The 11,688-nt window shown below is 42.6% G+C and overlaps 1 protein-coding gene across 3 annotated transcripts in view; it reads left to right on the top strand.

Moving 5' to 3' along the window:
- The first annotated feature begins 723 nt into the window (after positions 1 to 723).
- Positions 724 to 11,688, top strand: part of PTPN3 (protein tyrosine phosphatase non-receptor type 3) — a 125,141-nt gene continuing 114,176 nt past the window's right edge. For 2 of the 3 annotated variants that reach the window (XM_051611341.1, XM_051611338.1), the window contains exon 1: positions 1,033 to 1,226. The gene's annotated coding sequence lies outside the window, so the exon portion shown is untranslated. Of the gene's footprint in view, positions 880 to 1,032; positions 1,227 to 11,688 lie in introns of those variants that run through there. The other variant, XM_051611339.1, reaches the window with a different exon arrangement.

Below are 11,688 nucleotides of genomic sequence, written 5' to 3'. Positions count from 1 at the left end.
CGGGGACCTCCGCCTCCCGCCCCACCAGTGGCCAGACCTGCCCGCTCCCCTGCGGGAGTGGGATGTGCGGGAAACTGCTGTCTTTGATGGCAATCCACCCATCTCTGCACTGTGGGTGCTACTACCCCAGGTGAGGAAAGCCGGCAGACCCCAGGTGCCCCTGGCCGGGGCCCCCAGCAGCTGCTGCTGCCAACCTCTGAAGCCGCACTCAAGCGGTCCCCAGTCGGAAAAAGACCTCCTGTTGGAAGTGTCTCCCTGGAAAACCAAGGCGCGTGGGGGGCCAGCTCGTGCCTGCCCACGCAGCGCTGCCTGCCCGACCGGCAGCGCTGGGAGGAAGCACAGCCGCACCCCGCAAGGTGGCACAAGCTCCCGGGCGCCCCTCAGCCGGCAGGAGCCCGCAGGCAGGAGCAGCCCCGGCAGCACAACCTCCCGCCTCTCCCAGGGCGGCCCCGCCGCCCTCCCGCCGTGCCGGGACAGGTGCCCGGGGCGGGCCCCGCACGGCGCACGCGCGCTGCCCCGCAGGGCGGCTCGGCTCCCGCTCCCCCCACCCGCCCCGCCCCGCCTCGCCCATCAGCGGCGGAAAGTGCCGAAGGCTCCCGAGTGCGGCCGAAGCGGGGCGAAGGGTGCGCGGCCGGGCCGGGCCGGGCCGCTCCGCTCGCTCCGCCAGGGGGCGGCCACGGGCGGGTGGGCGCTGCTTCCCGCCCCGCCCCGCCCAGGCGCAGGAGCCGGCGGCGGGATCGGGGAGCGGGGTCGGCTCCGTCTCCGCGCTCCCGGGGCTCCGCACCTGCTCGCCTCGATCCACGCGGTGCCCGCAGCGGCCGGGCCGGCCTCTCTGCGCCCCCTGGGGGAGCGGGGCGGCGGCGCGGGGCGGCGCGGCAGGTACCGGGCGGGGCGGCGGGAGCGGCGCGGGGCGCGGAAGCCGGGCTGCGGGGAAAGGGGGCGCCGCCGGGAGGCGGGGGCGGGTGGTGCCGCCGGGGCCGCCCCCGCGGCTCCCGCCTCGGCCGGCAGGGTGCCCGGGCTGGCCCCGCGGGAGAGCGGCGGGGGCGAGGGCTGCTCCCGGCGGGGGGAAGCGGGCGGGAAGGTGAGCGGCCGTGCCGGACTGCGCGTCCGTGCCGTGCCGAGCCGAGCCGTGCCGGAGGGGAGCGAGCGGCTCGGAGCGCCCCGGGCTGTCCCGGGGCTCGGCGCTGCCCCGGAAGGTCCCTCGGTTTGAGTCTTTCGCAGCGCGGGTGCGGCTGGGCAGGTGGGCGCCGTCGGGTCCGCGGGGCGGGAGCGGTGGAAGCCCTCGTTCCGACCCCGCTCGCTCCTGCCCTTGCCCTTCCTGACTTACTGTAGGGCTGGTTTGGCTCCTTCGCGCTTCCCACCTTTTATTCCCGCCAGCCGCTGGCGGAGCTCCTCGCCTCAGACTTTGTTCGAGCTGGTCCGAGCACCGAATGCCTGCGGCTGCGGGGGCTGAGTGCCGCTGCCCCTGCCCCTGCCCCTGCCCCTGCCCCTGCTCCTGCCCCTGCCCCTGCCCCTGCCCCTGCCCCTGCCCCTGCTCCTGCTCCTGCCCCTGCCCCTGCTCCTGCTCCTGCCCCTGCCCGCACGGACGGGCTCGACGCGGCTCTGCCGAGGGACGGAAACTTAAAGCCCAGAGCTAATAGTCACCTCAGAGGCTGCCGTCTCTCCTCGGTGGCTACTTTCAGCATTTTGCATGCCGACTTAAGAGCGTGGAGGTGTAGAAATCTCCAATGCGTAATATATCAATATAATATATGTAAGATAGATAACCTCTGTGAAGTGAGAAAAAGAGTTGCCTTGTTGGTGTTGTGCAACACATGCAAGGGCAATAAAAGATCCTTCTTTTAATGTAAAATTCCCCTTCATCTTACAGCATTCCTCATTTCCTCTCTTCACTGAGATTATTTGAATTAGTCAGCCTCTCCTTCTGTAGCTCATTGCTTTCCTCTTTCAAACATACAAGGTTCGGTTTGTTGTTGGGTTTTTTTGTTTGTTTTTCCCTGCTAGGATGGTTGCTTCCCTCGTGGTTGTACAGCTTGTCATACAAATTGCTCCTGCTCTAATACCTGTGTAATAGAAACAGGAACAAATTAGCGCTTTGAAGATATTAATACTGGTGCTGCTGCTTGGGTAATACAGAACTGTCTTTTTGGTGGAAATGTTGGTATTAATGAAGCACTGATTTTGCACGGTATTGCATAGAAAACTTATTTATAAAAAGTGGATTTAGATGTGGAGAATACTTAGCTTTGGAGGAGAGTTGCACTTTTTTTTTTTTTTTTTAATTTATCTGAAACTAACCTGTAGAAAAAACAAATTGTTTCTATTACCTGGGCAGTTTTGACCATAAAGGAAACTTAACAAACAGGAATTGGGGGAAGAAAGGTCTGCTTCATTACTATATCTGGAAAAACTTGATGATGAAGTAAAAACACTAATTTTTATGATGTTGACATTCTCTGGCACTGTATTGTGGCAGAAGTGTCTAGATGGGTTTCTGACAAGTGTCTAATGCCTCGTGTTCTTTAGTTCATAAGAAAAAAATGCAATACTCCATGTATTTCTAAGTACACTTAGCAGAACAGCTCATTTAAGAACAAACTTTTGTTGATAAGGTTGAGTTTGTTTCATTAAATACTCTTAATACTGCTGGCAGTAGATTCCTGGAAAAAATCTTCTAACATTTGTTAACTCTCTCTGTGATTCCATAAGTGTTTCTTACGTGTTCGTTATCACCATCTTTGCACATTCCAAGAATGGGACAGTTCATGATTTCAGGACAGATATTTTGGGTAATGTCACAGTGACTGTGCAACACTTTTTACCGTGATGCTTGCAAAATACTTTTAGTATAAACTAAGACTCTAATAAGAGTACAATTAATTGAATTTTGTAATATAATAGCATATCCAGAAGGGTACATAATTGCTTCTTAATTTATTAATTTGTATTGTTGGTGTAGTATGCTTAATTCAGAAGTTGAAAAAGCTGATGTGGCAGTAACTTCACCTTCATGACTTGTCACGTGATAAATCTTATTTTCATCCACTCCAGTGGTCTAAAATAGCAACTAATTTCCAAAGATCTTGGATGGGTTTTTTTAACAGTCAGTGTTAGAAGCAGTTGTCCATACATTTCTGAGCTGTGACCTAATTTTTGTACTGGTGAGTAAACGATAGCTTTACATAGACACTGAAAGAGGAGTAACCTTTCAGAGGCACAACACTGGAAGTGTTGTGCACGAAAGTCATTAATGTTAAATTCTCCAAGGGGGACTAAATGCATGTACGTGAGTGGTTCTTCTATTTTGTTACTTTATATGTTCATAAATAATATTTGCTATGCTGGCATCTACACATAGTGCTATTTGTTCATTACAAATTGACCTGTTAAAAGTAAACTGAAGCATAATGGTGATGAGGAGCATTGTTACAACCATATTATTTTAAATATGGTAGACGTGCATTGTAAGCTTTGCAGGAGCCTTGTGGCATATTTTTTGAATGAGAAAGAATTCCTTAAGTTTTATAATAATGAAGTTGGGAGCTGGTAACTGTCAGAGGCAACAGCGTGTGGTCATCTGCTGAGAAGTTTGCAGTAAAGTGGAAAAGTGAGAGAACAACATTTTTCAGTTGTTTTCCCAAAACTACAGCTTTGAGTATACTAAGTGAAAATTATTTAATTCTTCCTTGCATTAGGTCTTAGTTTGTAGTATTGGTTTCTCATGTCTTCTGGCTAGCTGTGCGGAGCACTGCAACATGTATTTTGTTTTGCGGTATTAAGGGCCTGAGGTTAGTGAAGGAGGGGAGTTTGGTGCAACCTTGATCAGCACTGGTGCATACCAGCTTGCAGGTGTCTGACTTGTGGGAGGAATCATAGCTCTGACATTTCAGCCCCTAATGGGAACTTCAGATACCTTGGGCTAGAACATGGGACAGCTCTCCTCGAGGAGGAAGCTACCCAAATCAATCAGCAGGTAATTCTCGGCTGGGATTGTCTCTTAAGCCCAAGGGCAGGGTTTAGGCAATTTAGTCTAGGCTATGTAGAAGTGTCAGTATCTGCCAGAAACGTTCTGCCTGCAGTTTTGTTTTGGAGCTGGATGCTTTTCATGAGCTGTAGTGTTTTATTGTTACCAAGGCCTAAAAATTAGAAAATTAGTGGTCTCGCCTTGAGACAAGTGTGAATTAACAGGAGGTAAGTTATTCTCTGTAGGGCTGATTCCTGCTGGGAAAGTGCAGGGGTATAGGCAGTTGGAGTGAAGTAACCAATGTGCTCCGAGCTTCATCTTGACTTACCTTAAGATACTTCATTCTAATCTCCCCATACCCTAAGATACCATTGCGTTCATATCAGCATGTACTGAGTTCTTATTTCTATTATTAGCATTGTAGTATGAAACTTAGTCACGTGTCCTGCACAGGGCTTTGTATTCCTTTTATTTCTCTTTTCATATCCCTGCACAAAAAATATTTCTTGAAATGTTAGTAAATCAGATAATATAGGAAACATTTCCAATTAGCTTGCTTTATAAAGTTTTTTTTTTGGTCTTAATTTTTCCTCCTCTTGGCAAACTGCATTCGAAATCTCGAAGAGCCTTCACCCTAAGGAATATACTGATGCTTCCTTACATAATCTGGTTTCTTGAGCTGTGCTGAAATCACCATGATTCTGAAGTCTGGTCATGCCTATCTGCTAGATTTTATGTTTTTGATTTCTAAACGTTGCACATGAGTAATGACAGCAAAGGGTTACTGTCTACTAGGTCAGTAAGGTTCAAGAGAAACCTCAAAACCTCATAGATGCTTGGTGCACTGCTATACTGTTGTTAATCTGATGAGTCCTGTGTACTCCTGGCTTGGAAGATGGAGAAGTCCAAGCAAAATCTGGGCTCTGGACATACATTCCGAATACAGATTCTCCATCTGGCACTCCTCAATAAGATGTGAGGTATTTTTAAATCAGTTCACAGAAAAACAGTTGGAAAATATTCAGGCAGAAATTTACCAGTGGTTTCAGCATTCTGAGAGTTTCTCCAACTTTGGCTGGCATACTTTCATGGTTTGAGGGCCTTCTCTTCTCACGTGGCCTTGCTGTCTCATCTCAGCATGTGTCTGCATCCGACAACACCTCTCTGTTTAATAAATGCAGGTCTTCTGTCCAAGAACCCCATCGTTGGTCTAACAGGAGAGTGTATCATTGCAAAGGGATGCAGTGATAGATCTCTGCAGGCTATTAGGCCCCGTAGTCTGTAGCCAGCATGTTATCCTAATTGCCTCTGTTTGAAATGAAGATCGTTAGGATTGGCTAGTCTGATTTCTGTGACTAAGTTCCCTCTGTTAATCTTCTGCAAATCTTTCTTCAGAAGAGAAGAGAAGAATAGTAGACAAGTAATGCGGTTTTAGAGACAAAACTAAAATCACAAGGAACAAGTGAAGCTTGCACATGGTACGGGTGTGTGTTCATCTGCCATATTGGCTGTAATTTCATAATTTCTCTCTCTTGGCAAGTTTGTTTCCTACAAGCACTTACAGCAATGTATGTTGAGGAGAGAGAGTGTCCCAAGCTTTGAAGTATGACTGAAAGCTCTGCTGAGGAGAGACTGTATTATTCAGAATCTGGATTTTAGAGGATCAAGCTAAGAGATCATAATCCCTTTTCTAGCAGAAGGAATTTGGGGCTTTTTGAAAGGTGCTGCTTTGCCAAATCTGAAATGGATACTTTTCCTTGCATCACAAGGCAGAAATGCAACCCAAGAAGTATGTCACGTTTGCTTGAATTGACCACTTTATTATGTTTCAAGGGGTAATGTGGTAACCCTTGTCAAAGCCACCTACTTGCTATCATCTTTATCAACAACCAGCTTTTATCTTACTAATTCAACCTAGTGGCTTGTTTGCTGTTAAGTTGGTTAGGTAACTATTCTTTATACTGTGCGGTATTAAGGTGATAATCTACGAGTTGTAGGGATCTCTTGTTTTTATAATTTACTAAGATTTAGCGACGTTGCTCATAAAAATTAATGAAAAATGTGAGCAAAAATCAGTTCTTAATTGAAACGTGCATACATGTTATCATAGTGAGCAGTGCAGTTTTAAAAGGAATTTTGGAGGTTTTTTATCAATCGAGGTGAAAACAAAATCAATACATCTAAGTCCTCTGCAAGAAGAAGAAAACTGGATGTACAGAAAGTGATTCTAACTCTGCCTTGCTCTTCTATTATAATGTAACCTGAAACTAATCACCTACTCTTCCTTTGAGTTCACATAGTGTTTCAAATAATCTTAAAGGTTTAATTTCTGAAATTATAAGGTGGACAACACTAAAGTGTGCTTTACTTTTTTTTTATTTTCTGAAAGAGAAGAAATAGTGAAAATAATGTGAAATCTTAAGATGTTTCAGCCTTTGTAGCTGCCAAGATGCAGCTCCGCTGGCTTAGAAGCAGCTTTAATTTTACTGATTCTGACAGATGCCAGTAGTACTAACCAAGGCTGGATGCCTCTGTGATATGTTTTAAATATCAAGTAAAACATAACGTGCACAACATAAGGCTTTCTTTTCATTTTTTTTATATCAAGAAACAAAAAGCACCTCTTTTTAAAAAAATCTTTAATTATTTACACTATTAAAAAGATTTTTTTTAAAAAAAAAACTAAACAAGACTTAAAAAACTTTGAAAAAAGAGCAGTTGTAAGCAACTGAAATCAACAGTAAAGTATTTTGGTAAAAGTCAAACACTGTTTTGTTTGTACTTCAGAGTGCCAGAGTAGTTATGATTTGACATCTTGTCCACTGATTTCTCACTGTCCTCTCCCTCCACCCCCAGACAGATTTTAATCTGGTGTGTGTAGTGTTATGGAAAGCAAGTGGTTCATAATGCCAGACTGTGATGAGTAACCATGGCCATTTCCCTAGGAAGTTATGTGATACAGTTATGCTCTGTGGGATGACGCATTTTATGAATCAAAGCTGGGAGCCTGAGCTGGGACTTGTATACGTGTGGGCTTTTGTACTGTGGTGTCCTTCTTGTGTTGTTTTGCCTACAGCTGTGTGAGTATGGAGCCTGTTGTTCAACATGGGGCATCTCCCAGGGTTTGGCCCCGAGCATCTGGAGTTCCCATCTGCTCTTTCACTGACTTTTGCTGGTTTGTTTTAAATTATAACATTTTCTGTCCCAAATATTGGATGTCTGTGTGGTTGGCTTCTATTTTGGCATCTGTATCGGTATAAAACACTTTTCAGAATTTTGGCAATTTTCTTTTTTTTTTCTATATTCTTACAGAGTTTTTGGTTACAGGCAATCTTAGATGTACCTGAAGTTAAGCACATGCAAGGATTTTTTTGATTGCCATGGTTGCTTCATTGCTAGTGGTTTTTCTGGAAGAGGGTAACTTCCTGAATATTTTGGTAATGTTCTTAATAGTACGTAAAAAAATCTCCATCTTGTACTTTGGTCAAGTTGAAGACAGCTAGCAGGTGCTAAAGTACAGCTTACCTTATCTTCCTGTTGTTATTTCAAAGTGTGTTCATCCATGCTTACTATAAGAAAGGAGTCATTCAGCAAGCTAGTGGGCACAAGTTGTCTTCATTATCTTTCAGTGGTTGGTATAGGATGGGACAGTTTTTAGTTTTTGCACATACTTGTAGCCATTTATGTATCAGTACAAATTTATTAAAGCACCTTGGAAATTAATTTAAAAATTTTTGGCTAACATCCTGACTTACAGTGTGGATTAACTCCATAGTTGTGGTGTAGTTTGAACTTTTATCATGTCCCTGGCTGCTTATTTTTGGGCCCAGTGTGTCAGTGGATTTTGTTAATTACCAGAAGGCTTTAAGGAGGTAAAATTAGAGAACTCTTGATAGTTCGCTCTTTGACACATCACTCTCTAGACTACTGTTGTTTAAGATTTCCATCCTTGAGGATGCCTAACTCAATTTTAAATCTTGAGTCTTTCCATTCATGAGTCAATAGAAGTATTTATTAGTACCTTCTGTTAACTTGAGTGATACAGTAAGCTCAATTGCAATTTCGGTCTCTGTTCTGCCTTCAAATATGGCTTTCTCAGTTTTTGCTAGATAGAAAATTATTGGTCAACTTTAGTTAGGGTAGTGCATAAACCACTCTCAAAATCACCTTGTGCATTATTCTATTCAGGATTAGTTTGAAAAGAGATCATGTCATTTGGGAATCTTTTTTGCAAATAGGTCCTATTGTGTTAAGGGTCATAAACTTTTTTCCTTCAAAGTGTGTTTCTGTAAATATACTTGATTTTGTTTGAAATCTGAAAAAGTTGCTAAGAATTTAGTCAAATGCAAGTTTGAATACCTAATTAGAAACTTAAATTGTACATATATTTAATAAAATTATTTTTGAAAAGCAATAGTAGAACAACACAGATTAGGCTGCTCATCAAGGTGTGCAGCATTTGATGACTGTTAGAATGTTGAAAGCCAGTGATATAATTGCAAATACTTTTTTACAACTTATAATTGTGGGGAACAATTGGGAAGGAATCAATACTTTCCATTTTACTCCAAAAATAATAAGCAATTTGAGATGTCACTTAGAAAATCCAGATTTGCAAGTATTGGGCAACTCTTCATTTGTGAAAATACTTACAATACTGTATTTCATGTACGTTAAATTAACAGTAATTTCAATAAGACTGCACCCAAGTGTGATTTTGGTTTTACATTTGCAGCTATGGTGAAGGTTTTTTCATTAAAAAACAACAAAAGAAAAACTTCAGTAACTGATTCTTCTTGCTTTCAGATATGGTTGATTTTAGCAACACAGTGGTTCTTTGAAGTAGTTGCCAAAAAGTTTCATAAGCTGAGGGAAAGCCTCAGGACCGTGCCAGTCAGGGTGCACTTCTGATGTAGCAAGAGACCAAAAGTCTCTGACAGATTTCAGAACACCCCAGCAATATACTTAGAGTAAAGCAGCTGTCCTAATTGTAACTTTCAGTTCATTAAATTCAGTGGATTTTAAATTTATTCTCCAGCTTGGGTATGTAAGTTTCCTGTTAATAATGAAAATGTACACCTGGAGAAAAAGGTACCTATCTGGAGGAAGCTGGTGGTTTGGCACCTGGGAGCTGATAAGGCTCCAAGATTAAGGGGAACATTGTGGGTTTTTGGTAGCTGGGAAGTGATTCAGTGTTTAATAATGGGAAAAGTTGTGTTTTCTTTTGGGTTTTTTTCGGAGCAGATATGACTTTATTATTTTTCAGATAAATATTTAAACATTTCATTGATTCTGCCCTATTACATGTTGCCTTTGACCAAAGGTACCAAATAACTGACAGAGCATGTGAGTGAGCTGATACTATTAAATTAAGAAGCACTTAATTGACTAACAGCATTCTGTTTCTAGCCAGTGCACTGTGTCTATCAAGTACTATCTCCCTGGAATGAATAGGGAGCATCATGCTTTTGTAGCAGATGAATGCATAGGCTTGCAGCATCACATTTCTTCAAAGTGTGAAACTGGCCTGCCAGTGTAATGATAACAGACAATTTTTATTAATAGCATGTGCTTTTCTGAGACATAATTATACCACAGTTCACCAGGACAGCATGCCCCCTGTCCCCCCTGGCCATTTACAAATATGTAGTTGTATTTGGTATAGAACCTTTGACTTCTTGTAGTGAAATTATCTATACCCTTAATAGTAAGGGAGGACTATGTGTTGTGATAACTACCTTTTTGACACAAGCTTCATGGGTTTGGTAAATGCTCAAACATAAATAAAGCACTTTAAATATGTTTTGAGATTAAGTCCTTTTCAATATAGTACATAATGCAAAGGTGAATTTATATACTTAATTTTGAACTCCTTAAGTAAACATGGGAGACTCTTTGTTTTTTTCTTTTCTCTCCATCTGTTTCACTGAGCATTCTGTGAAGAAGTTTGTTGCCTTTTTTCAAGTTTTACTTGCTTTGTTACCTGAGTGTAGAGCAAAACTGCTGGAAGCCCTGCACCAGTTCTGCACTGTGGCTTAGGTGCTGAAACATGTACTGCCTCTCTCACTGGGGGATTATTACTTTTGTTTTTACTTTTGCTTTTATTAATTATGAAATTCTTTCTTTTTTATGTTATGGAAGTACTACACTTAACTGTTCTATAATGTAAAATTATTGATTTCTCCTTACCAACACGAACAGAACAACACAAATACAGAGCTGTTTAATATCTGTGGGAAACTAATAAGCCCTGTTCTATTACATGTTAATTTATGCTAAGCTGAGTACATTGACTTCAGATCCTGAGGTAGCAGTACATTTGGTTTTACAGTAAGTATCACTTGTGTCACTTATCTATCTATACTTGGTTTCTAAACATATATATCTGACTTGTGAGCAATTGAAGGTTTTGTGGTAATCAAGCAGTGTAATTCAGTGGAGTATGAAGCTGGATATATTCAGAATAGACCTAGTAATACAGGTAATTAATCTGTAGAATAACTTGCTGTTATTTGTGGTTTATTCTTAATTCTGAAAACATGATATAAATAACATTTCTTCAAAAAAACCCCATCCTCTTGGAGCAAAATTATTGTAGAGGAGTTGTAATTTTTTTTTATATAAGAAACCAAGCTTGCTTATAATGTATTACCCATATTCCTTAGATTGTGTAAGAGAACTATGACCCTTTATTATAAGGAGTTTTGATGGATGACATACTTTTCTGATAGCATCTGCTGAGATTCATTAATGAATTCAACTGCAGTCTTAACAAGTGAGCCTCTAGACTCTCATGTACTGGGCTCTAAAGTTAGGTCTGTCATCCGGTACTCTCAAGAGCAAGAGATTTTGTTACTATTATCAGTTACAAACTCTGTTACTTGTTAACCAGTGTGTGCTATGTTTGACTGACTTGGAGTGGTGTCATGTTGTGCGCTAGGGTCGTCTGTGTCTGGTTTTTTCTAATTACCCAGGAAGTAAATCTTCCTCAGTATAAGAGAGCTGGTTTAAAATTTCTCTTTTGGGTGTTAAAGCAAGCAGCCAAAGACAAAACAGGCTGTGTTAAGCTGGTATGAAGAAAATAAATCTGCATGTTGCTTAGTCTGCCAAGTGCCCAACACTGTAGCTTTTAATCACCTCATTTACCAAAGGCAAAAGTAGCGCTTGTTTTGTCCCTTGTTTTTTCCTTCTGCCTCTCATCCCCCAAACATTTGCAAACAGAACAGTCACTTGAAGGACAAACTTGGTTTCATCCCCCTGACTACTTAATTAAAATTACTTCTAAGCCCAAGATAACGTGCTTATCCTTGTAACTTTTTCAACAAAAGCATGCTACAGAAGCTCTGAAGAAAGTATTCCGCTCCGTGCCACCTCAGTTGTAGGGATGATCGAAGCACTGAGTCAGTCCTGTGTGTATCTTTGCTCCTCATCTGCCAGGTGCATAGAATTGTCTGATGGCCTTTCTTGGTTAGAGGTGGCTTGCATCATTTATTGAAGCTCATTTGCTTTTCTTTCTGGCAGCGAGGAGAAAAACTGGCTTTACAACCATGTGCTGTACGTTATAATGCAAAGTTGAACTCTTAACATGGGTAATAAAAAAAAGCCTGTTTTACTGGATTGATTAGATGGCAGCTTCAAGGCAATCCATAAGTGTGCTTCTCACCAGCAGATAAGGTCAAATGGTGTGACAAGCCTGACTTTATTAGTGTCCCTGCTTTCCATCC

This window comes from Apus apus, chromosome 2 (assembly GCF_020740795.1).
Source record: "Apus apus isolate bApuApu2 chromosome 2, bApuApu2.pri.cur, whole genome shotgun sequence".
Taxonomy (NCBI): Eukaryota; Metazoa; Chordata; class Aves; order Apodiformes; family Apodidae; genus Apus; species Apus apus.
Note: the sequence above shows the minus strand (reverse complement) of the source record. Positions and strands in the feature narration are given on the sequence as shown.